Raw genomic sequence first — 15,133 nt, forward strand, 5'->3', positions numbered from 1 at the left:
TACATATCTTATTTTTATGCATAATGCTAAAAGAGGACTTCCTACCATATTCTAGGATTGGACATCCTATGCAAAAAGAATGATTTTCATCATATTCATGAGAAATATTTTTTTTGTAATTATGCATAATGAATTGATTATGAGAAAAGAGTAATTTTTGGTAAATTTATTTTTATGCAAAAAGAGGAATTCCCATGATAATTGAGATCCAAGTAATTAAATGGTAAAAGAGAAATTTTTGGTAAATTTATTTTTATGCAAAAAGAGGAATTCCAATGATATTTGAGATCCAAGTAATTAAATGGTAAAAGAGGAATTTTTGGCATAATTCAAATTATGAGTATTTATCAAAAGTGGAATTTTGAGCATTATTAATTTTATTGGGAAACATGGGTAGAATTGATTTTTGTAAATCCCATGAATCTTTTACTCAAAAGAAGAATATTGAATATATTTCACTTGAGAAATTTGAGAAAAAATATGAAAATATCCATCGAGAAAAAGTACCTTTAACTAGGCCAAGCAATTGGCACAGCAGGAAACTTAGAAAAGTCCTATCGATATTGAAAGTAGAAATCAGTACTAAATGGATGTGAATGCGATGTGATAAGATGTGAATGTGATGTGATAAGATGTGAGTGGATGTGATGTGATGTAAATGGAAGTGGATGTGGATGTGATGTGATGTAAATGGATGTGGATGTGGATGTGATGAGATGTGGATGAGATGTGATGTGATGTAAATGGATGTGGATGTGAATGTGATGAGATATGGATGAGATGAGATGTGATGTAAATGGATAAGAATGAGATGTGATGATATGTGAAAGGATGTGATGTGATGTAAATGGATGAGAATGAGATGTGATGTGATAGGTATGCATGTGAATGAATGTGGGATGTGAATGGGTGTGATGGATGTGAATGGATGTGATGATATGTGAGTGGATGTGGTGGTGAGATGTGAATGTGATGTGAATGGATGTGATGTGATGTGGATCTGGTTAGATATAAATGGATGCAATATGGATGTGATGTGATGTGGATCTGGTTAGATATGAATGGATGCAATATGATGTGGATAGATGAGATGTGATGTGATGTGGACTTGGGTAGATGTGAATGGATGTGAAGTGATGTAAATATATGTGAACGTGATGTGATGATATGTGGATGTGATGTGGATCTGAATGAATGTAGATGGATGTGATATGATATGAATGGATGAGATGCAATGTGGATATGTTGTGATGTGATGTGATCAGGATAGATGTGATGAGATGTAATATGATGTGATTGGATGAGAATGGATGAAGGACAATAAGAATACATATGAGTAGATGTGGAATAAGCAATGTGAATTGTGTGAATTGATGTAGAAGAATGTGGAATAACGAGAAATGATGTGGAACAATGTGGAAAGATAAGAGTTTGTTAGAAACTGTATTTATGACATGTTTTTAAATGATTGTTTTATGTCAAGAATGCTGGGGAAGCATTTTGACCATCTTGTGAATGGGATCGTAGAGATCTAAGCGATAAAGTTGCAACAGCTCTGACGGAGAGTCAACAGAGGACGTCTCACGTAGCAAGGTCGATCGAGGTCTTGACAAGCCTTGGTTCGATTTAAATGGTTAGCTTCCGGTATATGGTGGATGAGGGACCAAGGAAGCGGCCTATGAGTGAAGCGCTAGGTGACCTATGAAGGAGCCTAGAGGGTGTTGCAGTGCTCGGGCTCTCGGTCGTCGAAGATACCCATGCGTGCGTCAAGGAAGAAAATGGAATAAGGAGTTAGAGTTTTTTTCTGAACTCGGGTATTGATCTGGTTGATTGGTCTTGCTGGTCCTCAACGAACAAATCCATGGCTCTTTTATATGGATCTATTGGTTGATCTTGCTAATCTTCAACAGAGAGTCTATGTGGAATTTTTACGTGATTATATTTCTGGGTACTATGAGATAGGAACTATTGAAAAGGCCCTTGAGTGAATAGGTGGTGAGCGTTTTGGTTGTCAATGATGCCATAGGTACACCAATGAAGGAATGATTGGAAATTAGAATTCAAGCTAGATATTTTGGAGAATTATGATCAGTGATACTATGGTTTCATTAGAAGATTGTTTTAAAGACAACTGAATCTATGAAATAAGCAATTTCATATTGGGTGTGTAAGTGGTGTGACTATCGTGAAGTTTGCTTGAAGCGCTGGCTAGGGGGCCTGAGAACTCTTTTCCCTGGTACCCGGGGCAAAACATAACCAAATTTCTAAATGGATCCTATCACTACAGTGGTTGGACGGTTGGCTAACCCATGGGATTGGATGGGGTTAGGCTGGACTGATGGATCCCTAAAATGAGACTCAATTCTGTTATGTTATGATAGATGAAGTAAATCCCAGATAGTCCTTGTTCTATGGAAAAGAATCAACGGCTATGCCTCTTGACTAGGAAAAAAACATTGGTCTCTATGATCCAAGTGCAAGTCTCTTCCTTGATCTGACCATGTGACTCGCAGGTTCGGTTGGATCAGTTTGGTTAGGCTTTTGATTATGTTAGAATAAAAATATCCTCGAGGAATCGCCTCGAGGAAGAAAATGGAATCAGGAGTTAGAGTTGTTTTCTGAACTCGGGTATGGATCTGGTTGATTGGCCTTACTGGTCCTTAATAGATGAGTCCATGGCTCTTTTATATGGATATGTTGGTTGATCTTGCTAATCTTCAACAAAGAGTCCATCTGGAATTTTATGTGATTATATTTCCGGGTATTATGAGCTAGGAACTATTGAAAAGGCCCCTGAGTGAACAGGTGGTGAGCGTTCTGGTTGCCAATGATGCCATAGGTACACCGATGATGAAGGAATGATTGGAAATTAGAATTCAAGCTAGATATTTTGGAGGATTATGATCAGTGATGCTATGGTTTCATTACAAGATTGTTTTAAAGACAGCTGAATTCGTCAACAAACATTCAATTTCATATTGGGTGTGTAAGTGGTGTGACTATCTTGAAGTTTGCTTGTAGCGCCGGCTAGGGGGCCTTTGAACTCTTTTCCCTGGTACTCAGGGCAAAACATAACCAACTTTCTAAATGAATCCTATCACTACAGTGGTTGGCTAATCCATGGGATTGGATGCGTTGGACTGATGGATCCCTAAAATGAGACTCAATTCTCTTATGTTACGATAGATGAAGTAAATCCCGGCTAGTCCTTGTTCTATGGAAAAGAATCAACGGCTGTGTTCTTGACGAGGAAAAAAATGTTGGTCTCTATGATCCAAGTGCAAGTCTCTTTTCCTTGATCTGACCATGTGACTCGCAGGTTCGGTCGGATCAGTTTGGTTAGTTAAGGCTTTTGACTACGTTAGAATAAAAATATCCCAGAGGAATCGCTCGTGCTTTCTGGGCGAGGGAAGTTTTTCTGGGTTCGGTTTTGGAAGAACCGAGGGATCAGTCTCTTGTATGGATATCAATGGATGAGGCCCTGAGTGAGAGGCTATGCCCTATGCAAGAAGTGTTACTTTTGCTACTAGCACCTCTGAATTCATTGCGCGGAGGGGGCAGGGATCTTTCAACTGGTATCAGAGCAAATTGGCTAATGTGGATCAACCGAGAAGTAAGAAATGTCAAAAATTTATTCACCAGTAAAATATTTTAATTGTGTGATGAAATTCATACAAATTGATATTCTGAATGAAGATTCATAAATTGAAAATTGGGTCTTCAAATGAAAGTACCACAATTTTATGGAAACCCTGACTTACTTGAGGCCTAGACATGATGGTATTTACCTTATAGCTCCAAGGATCGATAGCTCTTTAGTGACAATATATACGAGTAAATCTAAGACCTTGAAGTTATAAGCAAAAATGCTATCTAGAGAATGAATTTGAATGCTGGTTGATATGATTTTTTTTCAAATTTTGGTTGAGAATTGATGAATTAATTTGGATTCGGATTGAAAGTTGATGATTTTTGAATTCTAGTTGAAAGAAGATAAGTTGAACAAAGCCACAATGAGGTTGAATGGGACGAATCCCAGTAATGATGTTAGTAACTGGAATGACAATTATGACTTCAGCAAATCACTATGAGATTATTGAATTGTGCTGACAGATTGTTGCTGTTTAACCTTTGACCTAGTGGATCTAATTCAGGAATGACAAAATTCCCATGGAGGAATGTTCAGATGGAATTTTCGTTTTGATGGACCATTATTGTTATAAGAATATGAATGAATTATTCTCTGGCAATAAATTCTTTATGTTCTTCTTGTAGAAGGGATCTTTATCCCAGGATTCGGTGGGGGGTTGACCAAACTATAAAGAACCCTGGAATCAGTTAGATTTAAAGTCGGATTTGAATTATAAATAAAGTGGTCTTTTTCCCTGAGCGGCTTGGTTAATATGAAAAAAAAGGGACTTAGCAAGAATTTTCGTATTGATAGGATCATGGATCGAGGTCATCGTGGTAGGAATGTCAACCCTCAACTCGATGACGACCTAGATGTTCGTAAAACTCTTCATAGATTGCAGCTTGGACCTTTCACCACGGTGAAGGGCAAAACTTGGGCAAAGTTGTGGAGAAGTGGATCGAAGCAATTGAAGAATACTTTGATGTAACCAGGTATAACAAGAAGAGTAAAATGGCTCTCGCAAGGCTGAAGATAGTAGAAACAGCTAGATTGGCATGGAGAAACTAGTGCGAGACAAACCGTCTAGATCGAAATACCCAGACATGGAATGATCTCAAGATTTACCTAAGGAAGAGATTCTGTTCTCCCGGATTTTTGGAAACCAAGATGAAAGAATTCTTAGAGTTAACCTAGGGGAGTAGAACTATTGAAGAATATCATCAAGCATTCACTCTCCTCCTTATGTACTCATTGCCACTGCTAGATGAAGAACAACTGATGGGGCTAGGTTCATTCGGGGACTAAATGAACCCTTGAATATCCTAGTGAAGAATGCCAAGCCAGTTTCCATGGTTGAAGCAGTGCGGATGGCGAGGGATTTTGCCAAGGCCTTTGATGTCAAGGTCCCGCCGAAGCCAGCACCATCATCATTCAAAAGATTTCTAGCCCTGGAAGGTGATTCCAACTTTCCACTGCCTAAGAGACAACAAGGTCAAACTCAAGATATGGGAAGTTCCAGAATGGAAGAAAGGTCTTTTTCCCGGAACGCAATCCCCTGGAGTTCAACTTCAGAAGTTTCACCCTTGAACAAAGAAGTGAAATGCTATAACTGTCACGAATTTGGACATCGCAGTATGGATTGCCCAACTCCTTTTGGATTAAGGTTTTCAGGGCAGGTAAGTCCAGGACCAAGATTCCAGACTCTAGAGCCTTCATTCTAGAGTAATCAGGTTTCTTTCCGTCAAAATCAAGGAAATCCCAGCAGCGGTAGACCCTCTAACCAACCCTCAGTTTCAATACAAAGTAATGCAAGACCTCTGCCTTAGAATAGGCGAAGTCAAAGAGAGATGTTCCCAAATCGGCCGTCCACTTCCAAGGCAGAAATGCTGGAAGTGATTGAAGAGGAAGAAGATGAAAGAGATTATACTCCACCCGCGAGATGAGGACATCTCGCATTTTTTAAGTGGGGTAGGATGTAAGATTCCTCCCTCTAGCTTTTGAGGTGTAAAGGTGTAAAAACCTCCCCTTCCGTTCTTGTAATTATCCCCCTCTCTGAAATAAAAGAAAGATTGTGCGCTTTTGCCGCACAGGTCGTAGCTGGGGACTTGTCGGACACTGTATGCGAGCCACGAATGGCTGCAAGCATACAACCAGGGAAGGAAGCTCAAACAGAATGCAAGGGTGTGTCACTCACCACTCAACCGCCGCCTTGAAGGATTCTCGTGTCTCACTCTCTCTCTCTCTCTCTCTCTCTCACACGCAGGAGAAGAAAACCAAAGAGATAAGGCAAGAGCACTCTTGTATTCACAACACATGAGAATGAGGATTTTAGGGTTACATTTGACTCTTATAGGTGACTTGGCCGTTCACACTTGGGCTCCCATACATGGTCGGCCGATCCTAACCCTTATCCTACTAATATTCAAGGTGCGCCTCTCATCGACGATCACCCAATCCCTTCATCCTTAACATATGGTGCCGACAAGCCCGGCCCATGACTCAGAATATTTAAATTAATGACGTAAAACATAGTACGTCTCAATGTCCGTCATAGGTTAACATTTCCCCCTTCCTGATGTAGATTCCGTCCTCGGAAGCTATGGTATGGTAAGCTCGAGAGGGTTGTTGTTGACCGTCTACAAAACAGGGAAGTAGAGTGAAAGTATGCTGGAATTCAAAAGATATAAAGTGTATAAATTCAAGCATGTTAGACCACAATGGATGTTGCTATGAGAACTTAGTTTAAGGGTCACATGAATGAGCTAGTGTAGCAAATTAGCAGGAGTTTAAAATTATTGAAAGTAAATCAAGAGTAAGCAAGGTGTCAAAGGTTAATCAAGGTTTATAACTGGCCTAAGTCAAGGAAAATAACCAAGCTTAATAAATAGATGACCACACTGTGTCTACTCTAGGAACAAGTTAATACCACAAGCCTAGGGACACAAGAAACATCACAGTTGCAGGAGCTTTTTGCCTTTTTTTTAAAAAAAATGCACGTGACAATTTTTACACACAATGGCGACCTTCCTAAGGCAAAACTAACATCGATCCTGGTACCATGTTTAACACAAGGCATTATCCAGGTATCTATTAGCTCACTTTAGGCAAGGCTACCCCCTACCAACCAAGGCATCGGTCTAGAGTAGAATACTCCTCGCCTACCAAGTATCAATAAGGCGATAGGCCAACATTAAAGCACATCATAGACTTGTATTGCCATTTATTGTAGGCTTTTTTAAAAAAAAAATCTATTTCTTTTGATCTTCGCTCCTGAACTATAATTTGTCTTGCATCCTTTCGACAAAGGGGTAATAGCTATGTCTTAGAGGTCAACACACACATGGCCAGGTGTCAAACATTAAGATGGTTTGACCCTAGACCTAAGACAATCGTATTCCAAGGTTAACTAAAGACGTCATGCTGCCTAGGAATATTTCCAATAAAGTTAAGCTCATTTTAATGATTTACACTAGCATGCAAGCAACTTCAAAAACTAAGTAGTACATTGACAATTTCCATGTGGTCATGCATTATAGTTTATGCAATTAATTGAACACTAAAAACGAAAGAGAGTGGGTATGGAAGAATTACACCTGTAATTGGAGATCTCCTTGATTTGACGAGACAGCTTTCAATTTGATGTAGATATATTTTGATGAACGTTGCGGCAGTCTCAGGACTTGAAAGCGAACCCACCTCAAACTTTTCAACCTGTACAATCAACTAACAAGCACTATACCTCGAGAGGCACATCAGTGTGAAAATTTCAAGACTTGTTTAAGGAATCTAAACTAGAAAAAACTTGAAAACACTAACCTACCTACTAGTCACCACACTACTACTGAGGATACGATAAGAGGATGTTGTAGAGTCCTGGCTCTAGCCCTAAGGCTAAGCCTCTATCCGCATCATCCAAACAAATAAAGTCAACCTCAGTAGTGCCATGAGTTTCATCCGTCCATTCATCATTGTCAGATATTTCCTTTTCATTTTCCCATCCACATAAACTCATCAAAAATGTAACCATGCGAGGATAGTCATCTTGTGGAAAAGGAAAGTATTGGGCTATCGGGGATATGTCCTCTACGGAGTAGGGGTCAGTCATGGTCAATAGGCGAATTAGCCATTCTAATTCCTCAACATTTTCCTCTCTGGCTAGTACATCTATATGATCCCATTCAGTTTCAATTACAGGATAGCACATGTGAAATATCTGAGAAAGGTACAAATGATACCTCTCACCAAAGGTAGGAGTGGATGAAGTGTATGATGATCGGGCATCTTCCATATCTGCAAACACAGATATAGCATCAGTAGGTTTATGACAGGACAATCTAGTTCTTGATTGTATATGGGTATTTCTCTTGTTTTTGTGCTCTTGCTCTTTTTACTATTTTTTGTTTTTCTTTTCTTTGTTTTTTTTAAAAAATGTATGAAGCTATATATATACATCCCCTTGAATTTGGCAATTACATGTGGTCAGGGGAGAAGGTTAAGGAGGAAGCATTAGAATGTCGAGCGTGAGTACATGCTCCTCCTTTCCTTGGGTAGATCATATTATTTGCAATGATGTTGCAGCCTCTTGGAACCAATTTGTCCAGCGGGTCATAGGTTGTGATGTAGGCAGATAGCTTTTTATGACCCTTGTGGTGGCCACATCCAATTGCAGAGATGGTAGTGTATGCTCCCATTGTGACGAATGGAGGAAATGGTTTTCGACGATACTATTACAAGGGGAGACGTAGACTCATCGGTTTTTTGTTGGGTGTTGACAAGAGTAGGTGTAGAGCATGTAGAAACTTCTATATGAGTGTGTGCCTGGCATGAGGAGCTAGAAGCTTCATGTGGCTCCCCCCTTCCTGAGCTAGGTGGTAATGATCGATATCGTTTGGGAATCCAAACTAACTCTGGAAGAAGTAGTGCAGAGCACTCTATTACCTTTCCCTTACCACGGTCTTGAATTGTCATTGGGGTGGCACAACAATTAGTTTGCAAGGTTTTACAGGTGATGTAGAGGGATTCAACTTATGTTTAGGGACCCAAATCTGGTCATTCCCCTCGTAGTACCCTTGGGCTACTAATAATTTTTTAGGGATCCATCGCGATGTTACATTGCCCTTTCTCGAGTGGGTAGCTGCTTTCCTTTTACGAGGCTTCTTGGTGGCTGAACGAGATTGAGCAGGGGAAGTAGCTGTTAGCGAAGCTTTGGGGACCCATTTGTATGTACTCTTTGGCATAGTAAGCAAAGCTTTAGGGACCACCTTGCCTGTTTCCACTCTTGGCGTTGAAGCGTTAGAGGGGTGGCCAACAATCAAAGATGGTTTTGCCACTGGACTTTGTGATTTTTCATTATCTAATATTTGAGTGGATGACTTAGGTGCGGGATTTTGAGCGGTCAGACCTAGTGTTGGTTCTTGCGTTGTGACTTGTCTGGTTGCCCAATCAATATTGCACTTGGTGGCCATCATCCATTTGTGCCCTAAGATTACAGTCCCTTCCATGGTACCAGCAGGCATAACCAAAAAGCTTTGAATTATGGTTCCCTTGTCATAAGCAACCGGAGTGTGCAAAATTCCTGAGATAGGGGTTTTCTTCTTGTTGATTCCTTGAACTTGGATAGAACTCTTGGTTAAAGGTGGTTTTCCCAGTTGACACCAAATTCCTGAGATAGGGGTTTTCTTCTTGTTGATTCCTTGAACTTGGATAGAACTCTTGGTTAAAGGTGGTTTTCCCAGTTGACACCACATGCCATATGATAGCAAATTGTGTTGAGCTCCTGTATCCAATAATGCATTATACACCGTAAGGACTCTGTAACTCAATTGGGTATCTTAGAGGTGGGTCAGATTCCAGTGCATCCTCCTCTGCTTCCTCAAAAAATACTTGCGTAATTCCCAAGTTGGCTTCTCGTTGTCGCCTAGCACGCTGTTGACGTTCTTTGGCTTCGACTCTCGCTTGTATCTTTTTAAGCTCAGCTTGTTCTTTAGCTGCCTTCTTTTGATGGATTGCATGTAACTCCTCCTGGCTCAGGGGATCATAGTATCTTTTGAATTTACTCCCATTAAGGAATCCAATGGTTTCAACTTCGTCGAGAGTCTCCACTCTGATGGTACCTTGCGGGGTAATTTCACATACTCTATATGGTCCCTTACCAGCATATTTGAGCTTCTTCTTTTCGTTTCGCACTCCATACATCAGGACTTTATCCCCAACCTTGATGTCCTTGTCCTTTAGATGGCGATCAAACCATTTTCCTTCTATCCTTCTCCACAAGGGCATTGTATACAGCCAATTGTCTTTCTTCGTTTAGCCGCTCAAGGATATATAGACGCTCTACTAAGGGATTACCATCCCAACCCTCTTGAGTAGCAACACGAAGACTAGGAATGACAAATTCCCACGGTATGACTGCTTCTTCGCCATATACCATTTTGAATGGTGTGCAATTAATAGCCACTTTGTAAGCAGTACGATAGGCCCATAAAACTGTCGTAAGCTTTAGATCCCAATCCGTGTGATGAGCTTCAACTGTCTTTGTCAAACAGAGATTAAAGTCTTGTTGGTACTCTCGGCTTGGCCATTTGCTTGCGGATAGTAAGGAGTAGATTTATGATGGGATATCATGCAATTTGTTGTGAGCTCCTTAATCACTTCATTTATAAAATGCGTACCATTGTCGCTCACAAGTTCAAAAGGACAACCGAATCATGTGATTATATTTTCAAAGAGGAACTTGGCTGTTGTCCTCGCATCTGCCTTATGTGTCGCTTTCGCTTCAGCCCATTTGGTCATATAGTCAGTGGCCACAATAATATAGCGAGATTGTGTGTTTCGGGCCGCTGGACTAATTGGACCTACAAAGTCTAAACCCCACTTTTCAAATGGTTGGTTTACTTTGATCGGATATAGGGGCATCTGATCTGTCCTTTGGGGTTTCTTATATCGTTGGCATTCATCGCAACCCTTCACAAAGAGTGATGCGTCTTGGAACATAGTGGGCCACCAATACCCTATGTAATATCTTTCGCGCAGTTAAGTCTCCTGAGAAGTGACCACCGGCTACGCCCATATGTGCCTCTTGCAAAATGTATAGATACTCATCCTCTCAGGCACAACGCCTAAGAATATCATCCTTTCTTCTTTTATAAAGAGTCTCGGCTATCAGGCAATAGGGTTCTCATTCTTTGATCAGCTTTCGAGCTAGATCTTTACGAAGCTCCTTGGGTGGAAAGCCATTAACCAAAAAGTTAACAATCTTCTCACTCCATTCAGGCATTGTCTCCACCATGAATAGGGAAGTGTCCGGTAAGTCATCATCAACCCCCGTAGGAGCCTCACCATTAGGTATGCGAGACAAATGATCAGCCATAACATGTTTTTTGCCAGCTCTCACAACAACAGTGAAATCAAACTCAAGAAGAATCAATAGTCATCGTGTGATTCTTCCTGTGGAGCATGGTTTGTTTACCAGATACAACAATGCTTGATGATCCACATAGAAAACAAACTTGGTGGCAAGGAGGTAATAACGAAATTTCCTTACTACATATATCATTGCCAACCCTTCTCGCTCCGTAGTGGTGTAGTTCATCTCTGCATCATTCAACTGGCGACTGGCAAAGCTAATGGGGTAGTCTAGCTTGTGTTCTCCAAGTTGAGTCAACACACACCCAATAGCAAAGTTTGATGCATCAATATGCACATGGAAGAGTAAATCCCAGTTAGGCATTCTTAAGATTGGAGCACTCGCCAAGGCCTTCTTTAATAGCTCATAGGCACGGTCACATTCTTCGGTCCAGATAAACTCGATGAGAAGCTTATACAATGGTCGAGCTATCTCGGCGAAGAAGAGAATAAACCTTCGATAATAACCAACGTGGCCCATAAAGCGTTGGACTCCCTTGTAGTTGGTGGGTGGTGGCAGTTCCAGAATGACCTTGATTTTACTCTCGTCCGTGGAAATCCCATTTTTGGACACTATATGCCCTAAGATAACTCCGTGTTTAACCCAGAATTGGCATTTGAAAGGATTCAAGGAGATGCGATATAATCTACACCTTTCAAATATTTTTCGTAAACACATCAAGTGCTCATCCCAAGAGGAATGAACACAAAGATCATCTAAGAAAGCTTCACAAAAGTCCCTTAGATATTCCTTAAAGGCCGTGTTTATCAATCGTTGGAATGTTGCAGGTGCATTGGTCAAGCCAAAAGCCATGATGCGAAAGGCAAACACTCCAAACTCTGTGATAAATGCTGTTTTAGCTTGGTCCTCGACTGCAATTGTGATTATGGCAAGGGGTAATGATCCCTTCTGGTGGCTGCATTAACCTTTTTGAGATCAACGCACACTCTGAGTTTCCCATTCTTCTTTGGCACGATGACTATCGGAGAAACCCATTCTAAGTGCTCAATTGGGTATATGAATCCACATTTTACCAGCTTTTCAATTTCCTCTTGTACAATCTTTGTGTACTTAGGATTCATTGGGTAGGGACGTTGCTAGACTGGTTTAGCAGTGCTAATCATTGGAATCGTGTGTTGCACCACCGCCGAGGGTGGAACACCCTTCATATCATGATATGTCCAAGCAAATATGTCCTTGAATTCTTTAAGAAGCTTCGTAAGTGCAGCTTCTTCCGCCTTGGTGAGGTCTTGAGCAATAAAAACTGGTTTAGACTCCTCACCCGGATCTGCTAAGTCTATCTCCTTAACTACCACAGGGCCATCGTAGACACCGCTACTCCCATTGGTAGGCGTTCGTTGGGCTTTTGTGTAGACTACTTTACGTTCCCCTGTGGTGAATGATTTGAAATGCTCAGGTGCGGGGTGTAAGTCTACTGGTTCTTGTTGTGCCCGGTTTTTTTCTTTTAATTTTGCCTCCTTTTGTTGTTGAGCCAACTCTTGGTTTTTCCGCCTTCTTGCAGTACGACTTAGTTTTGGCTTCTCTTCGATTTCTGATTGGGCGACATCATGAGGTTGCGGAATACACCACATGACACTTTGGAGGTACTGTCCCCAATTATCCGCTATCTTCCAATGAGTGTCAATGGCTCCTACATAACTAAGCCATTCTGCAGTGGATCTCCCCTTATTTATTGCAGTTCGTACATTAGCTCGATAGCGTTGGCGCTTATGACTCGTTTTCTTCTTACCAAGTTTTTGATTTTTGTTTCTACCAGATTCGAACTCACTTGGTCGATCTTCACTTTCGGATGAACTGCAAGAGGCCACTGTTCTAGGCCTTGAGCACCTTGCTTCCACATTTGGGTGAATATTTGATTCATTTTTCCCATCAGGCTCAGGGTCAGTTTCTTCTTGAGATTCATACTCAGAGTTGCATTGTTCAGAGTCTTTGCTACTTTCAGTGTCGGTGGAGTTTGCCACGTTCTCGCCATCAGGAGTGAAGTGCATAACACCTATCATGTTTATTGGTACTAACGGTGGCATATCTTTCCCCTCAGGTGTTACCCAACTTGTACCTCTATTTCCCCATGTGTCTATGGTTGCCGCTAGGTGTACCCAATCCATGTTATCCGACTCAGTCATACCCGGTAGGACATCCATGTAAGGAGAATCCTTCCCATCATCAGTCTCTTTTTTGCATGTATAGCAATACCTTAATGGGGCGGAGTGAACAGTGGTATTCGATCGATTATCGATGATAACCTTGCTTCCTAAAGGATGCGCACGACCATTCTCAAGATCAACTCGAATGACAGAGTCCTGGAATTGTAGGTAGACATGGTTTTTCGACCAGTCATGCACCATTTGTGCTTCCCTCATGAAAGGACGTCCTAAGATCATTTGATATGACATAGGATGCTTGGAGAAATCCATTACAATGAAGGTATGTCTTACCTTGTACCCCAGAACCTTGATCTTAAGGTCCCTTAACATTCCAATAGGCTTAGCAATAGTTCCGTTTGCCATCTTAACCACTATGTTTGTGACTTCGAGGTGAGGTCTTCCCATAGATTCCCAACAGTTTTTAGTCACAATGTCACGCCAGCACCACCATCAAGGATTCCCTTTAGAGTTAACCCCTTGGTAGTAATGGGGAGGGTTGCATTAGATTCGTCACCTTCAAAGTACTGTCCCAACTTGTTAACAGGTATTTCAACGACCGAATCTTCATCTAAGTTGGGTTGTAGATCCCAATGCTCCCCTTCATCTTGAAGTGTTGAGATATCGAGCTCTAGTGAGGCGGTGGACACTGATGACCCGCCTGGGGGATAGGCCCCGCACTTACACCACTGGCATGGTTGGTGAGATCTTGGGTGATATGCGGCCAGTGGGATGACAGGCTGTGTGACAGCCACTCTAGAGACTGGCATAGTTATAGCGCCAGCTCATTTAGTCGGGTTCACACTATAGAGAACCCGTGTATGTATTGGTTGAGTACCTTTCATATTATTGTGTACTCTTATTCTTGTATATGGTGTGTTGAGTGTTGAGTAGAGAAGAAGAAGATTTTCAGCCTCTCACCTTGTGTGTTCTCTATTAGGGTTTTGTGAGTGTGTGTGTGTGCTTGCAAGAGCTCAAGCTCTCTTCCCCCCTGCATCTTTTCATGGTATCAGAGCCTGGTTCGTGCTAAGGGCTGAGCTGCAAGCAAGAGAACCACAGGAAGCGGTACGAGGGTAAGAGCTTCAACTACTCTTCCCTATTGTGTTGGTGACTACACCCTTGTCGGGAGCTCTACGGGAGGCACCGGCAAACGATCTCCGATTGAGGAGCTTTCTTCGCGGGAGTGAAGCTACAGGGCAACTATATAGTCCTACGGACTGAATTTTTCGGGCCGAAAACGCGTTTCGGGCGCGTCTGGACCTCCGTTTTTCAGAAAGCAGGCGATTTCGAGCACTGCGGGTAAGTCATCGATTCTCTGCAGAACTCTGTTTTAAGAACTGCAGGAAGACAGATTGACTGTGCAGACACTGTGGGTGCTGCAAAGAGGTCTACAGTTGCCATTGGGTGTATGTATGCACATTGAAGTCACTGGTTGTGACATTTGAGAGTACTACAGTACCGCTGTGCAGAAAATACATCATTTGTGCAAAAAAACCAGAGTGCAGTTTCTGGTAAAGTTGTGTGTTTGGCAAGATGTCAAATGATGGGATAACTCAGATTGTGGCTGAGAAGCTGGATAAGAATAACTTCCATGCTTGGAGGTTCAGGTTGACGAATTTCCTGATGGGAAAAGGTTATTGGGACTACATAGAAGGTGAGCATGAAGAGGCACCGGAGATACCGGATATAAATCCGACTGCTGCAGATGTGAAAGAGTTTAAAGACTGGAACCAAGGAGCCAGGAAGGTTATGTATTGGCTTTCCATTAGTATACAGGACACCATGATTGGGCACATTCAGGATGCCAAGTCCCCCAAGGAGGCGTGGGACACCTTGGTAAAGCTTTATGAAACAAATACCAAGGCACGTAAGATACAGTTGAAGAATGAACTTCATACTGTGGAGAAAAAGAGCATGTCTGTGAATGATTATGCG

Source organism: Cibotium barometz, chromosome 15 (assembly GCF_041138505.1).
Source record: "Cibotium barometz isolate CiBa-2024 chromosome 15, ASM4113850v1, whole genome shotgun sequence".
Taxonomy (NCBI): domain Eukaryota; kingdom Viridiplantae; phylum Streptophyta; class Polypodiopsida; order Cyatheales; family Cibotiaceae; genus Cibotium; species Cibotium barometz.